Below are 4,170 nucleotides of genomic sequence, written 5' to 3' on the forward strand. Positions count from 1 at the left end.
TCGCCTCCCGGTGGCGGGCGGCCGGAGCTGCACCCAGGCGGGTGGCGTTTGGGGGAGCCCGGTGGGAATCCGCGGGGACCCACGGATTGGGTTGGGGGGCGGGGGGGGAGCCGAAGCCACTGATGCTTCCCCTGTCTGCAGCGTGTTCCTGTCATCAGCGCTTCTAATGATGCACCGAGCGACCCCAAAACTGCACACGCACTAGATCTCTCCAGAACCTTTTTTTAGGATGTTGTTGTTACCAAAGATATCCGAAATATGTCCCCGGAAGGGTTTTCTTCCCGTTACCTAAGATAGCCCAAAGGTCTCGGTTACAACGCAGCGCTACGCCAGGGAGGATATATTGCCACAATTTTATTGTGTAATTGAAGCCTAACGGAGTGATCTATGGAGCATTGAGAAATGTGGCGTACGTATATTACCATAAATTGGCTGAACTTAGTTTTGGAGTAAAGTGATTGAAGTGGGTGAGGTCTAAATGAAATGGTACTGGTAGCAATTACTTGGAGCTGCCGTTAGAACACATTTCAGAAGGCGATGTAAGCGCGGGTTATTAATTAGCTGAAGAAAACAGTATGTACAGTCAGTATTGAAGATTTGTGCATATGAAGTGATAATTGGGTGGTGTTGCATACAAAGACATACGGCACCATTTTCATTTATTATGCCAGCAGCAGAATACTGACGAGGGATTGTGGTCTGTGACAGTATGAAACAGCAGCTTTTTTTTACTACTTTTTTTTTTTTTTTATTACCTACCGACCAAGAGATTTTAAAGTCCTAGGTAGCCTGAAAGCTTGGGAATCCTGTTAAAACAATGCTCAAAAGTTCAATTTACCGTTTCTATGGAAAATACCTTCCAAGATAACTATTCAGATGGTGCCTGTGTCTATTGCAGAGAGGTGTTTGAATTTTCAGGCTTTCAATATTGGTTAAATCTCCTTCATTTCTGCAGAGCAAATAGAGACATTTGGATTTCCTCAAATGCAGTGTTTGAACACCGAAAGGGATTTCATTTCAAAAAAGACGTAAAGCATATGTTACTAATTGCTGTCAATAAACATCAGGGGTCTGCAAACTTTGAATGTTCCTGTGAGACTCATATTCCAGTAGTGAGAAAGTGTGTAACCACAGTGTCCGTGCTTGTCAGCTCCAGTCAGTAATGAGTGGCAAATGAATAAACGCCAGAGTTGCACAGAAAGATAATATAACACTGTGTTCTTTAGCACTGCTATGGTCTGCTGTTCAAGTACAGACAAATTTTAGTAATATTTAGAAATCATGTTTCATTTACCACAGAAATGTTAAGTTCCATTCCTAGAAATTCGTCATTAATGGAGTGATTTGGGGGAGCCAGAAGCATGTCTTAGCAGAAGCACACAAACAGTTTTCCCTCTGTACTTCACGGTCAGTTATTGGGGTCATAGTGCCAATTGATTGCAGAGGAAAGAAACAGTTGGGATCTACAGACACTTCATGTTCCATTACTGGCATTAAGAGAGACTCTGAACTCTTCTTGGTAATACTGACTGGAGTTTAGCATGGCTTGACTTTCCAAAAGATAGGAGGCTTCTTTTTAACTGGTATATTATTGGGGAAAAAAAAATACCCAAACTGTTTCAGAGTTTACTGGTTTCACCCAGCAGAAATTTAAAACAGTTTTACTTGTCACAAGCAGGATAGTTTTCAACCTTATGCTAGGCGAAGTATTTAATTAGTGATGCAACTTTTTATTAGTGTCTAGTGTACATCTTCTGAACCAAGATTAATTTGAAGGTCTGGATACTTTCTGAACTAGTCCATATTGTTATCAGCAGTTTGTGTCACTGAGATTTCCCATCTGCGTCACCAAAAACTATGTTCGTTGATACTCAGCTCATTTTATATTTTCATATTGTCAAAATATTTAAGCAAAAGATAAGTCAGACAATTTGTGCTATTGCCTTAAAACGGATGTATTGCAAACCAAATTTAAATGCAAAGAATAAAGAGATCCTCCAGTATTTTGGTTATAAGCCAGCAGGTTGCCAAGTCATGAGGTGGAGTACGCAGAGGAACACATTGCAAGATTGCAATTACAGAAGCATTTTTAAGATGTTAATTTATCTGCCATTACATGCATATTCAGCAACAAATAACCAGTGTAATGAATAAAAAACACTATGAAAATTTGTCTTATTTACATCTTTCTTGGTTGGTACTGCTCTACGTGGGGCTCCTCTGTATTTCTTTTTAAAGTCACTGGATGGACTTCCACTGACCGCTGCATACAAAGATTTTATTGAGCAAAACCGGGATCACTTGACCCTGAGAGATTCGAGCGGTGCTTCAGACAAATCTCATTCTCGACAAGCATCTTGTATGAATTTTTGATGCATTATGATCTTTCTGAAAACCTAAGACGCTTTAAGACGATGAGACAAAAAGAAGACATCAGTACTCTTAAAATTCAGAGTAAAGGGATGTGATCGACTGAAGGTGTATTGCTTTTGGATTTCAAAATAACCACCCCCACCCCCAAAAAATCCAACAACTCCACAAACAGGAGTTCAGGTTTATAATAAAAGCCACGCAGGAAAAAGGAACCATCTTGAATAAGGAGAGACCGTGGAGGGAACTGCCCAGGCCTAAATAGACAGAGGCTTGGGGTTACCATTTGACAACGTAGTTTTAGACTCAATCCTGAGATGTCACCTGATACGGTGGCTCTGTGAATCCCAGGTTCACAGCTTTGCTGGTGGGATGCACCGGGAGGTCTAGACGAGGGCCATATAAGCGGCTGGAAAGGGTTCTTGCTGTTAAGAATAACCCAGAATGGTGGGGTTTTTCCTTGACTGTTTGTAACTGTGCTTTCAACTTCATAATGAAGACCCTAAAGGAGAGAAGATCGATTAATGACAAGCTGAACAGCCATTTTGAGACAAACGCTCAAAGACATTTCTTAACTGATTTTGAAATGAGAAAAAAAGAGTCTGTCTGTGTTAATGTCACCTTCAGGCACCCACGTGGAGGGAAGAAGGCATGTCTAAAGGCTGATTCATCACACCTCACACTGGAACTGTGCACCACAGATGCCCGTGTCTCAGGTGATGTAAAGCATGTAGGACTCCTATTTCCTGCACTTTAAGTTAGGATTTTCTCACCATATTTCTGTTTGGGTTTTTTTGTTAATTTCCTGGGTTTTACTCTCAGATCTTCCAGTTCTTCCGCCAGAATAGATGCCCTTTCCTCCTGCCTTCACAGTTCAGGCAGAGGTTCAGACCCCATCCTGTTCATGCCCAAGCCAACATGGGGCCCAGCGCTGTTGATTCGCTTCTCCCTCTTGCTCTTAGGGCCAGTGGTACAAAACAGAGCTCCTGGAGAGGCTGGCTGTAACCATAGTGATGGCAGAAGTCCTAAACAGATCTGTTTAGCTCTGGGAAGGGGGAGAAAAGGACTTCTCAAAGGAGGAGCATCCTCCTGACTTTGTATCAGGTTGATGGAACCAGGTAGGTAGCAGTATTCTCCCTCTACAGCACATGCAGCAGAAGTTGCAAAACACAAGTACCTACCCAAATCATGCAATACCCAGGAGGTTCTAGGCTTCTGTTGTTAAATGTAACCTCATCTCTCGATCTTGTGTGGCTTCTGTCCACAAAAATTCATTCAGCCTCTGTGCTCGCCCTCCTTAATGGCAGCTGTTCCAGTAGTTCTTTTGGTTAGCATGATAAAAAGCACCCATGAGAAATTAGAGGAGGCTGTCAGTTTTCCTGCCAGAATGATGGCCCAAGAAGGATGTAGCCTGGATGTGCTCATACATCCCAAGTAGATTAGTCATTAAATTTTGGGGGACACCTTGAATTACTTTTCCTGTGTATGAATCTAAGAGAATAACAATACACAGTGGTAAGGGTACAGGCTAAGAGGTGTAAATATATACTTTACATCCCATAGGAAAAGCCTTTTTTGTGCTTATGAAGAAATTAAAAAATCAAAAAGGTAATTTAGATAAGGGAGAGAATAAATATGAGGGAGAAAATTAGATAAAGAATAGCTATCAGGCACTTTTACTGGTCCCTAAACCGTGTCACACCAAGGTCATGTTCTGCAGAATATGGAGCAATTGGCATATTGTAGACTTAGGTGGTAATTGGCACATGTTGTGCTGTTCTATACAAAGCAACCAGGTAT

The sequence above is a fragment of the Charadrius vociferus genome, unplaced genomic scaffold (genome assembly GCF_000708025.1).
Source record: "Charadrius vociferus isolate BGI_N301 unplaced genomic scaffold, ASM70802v2 scaffold185, whole genome shotgun sequence".
Classification (NCBI taxonomy): domain Eukaryota; kingdom Metazoa; phylum Chordata; class Aves; order Charadriiformes; family Charadriidae; genus Charadrius; species Charadrius vociferus.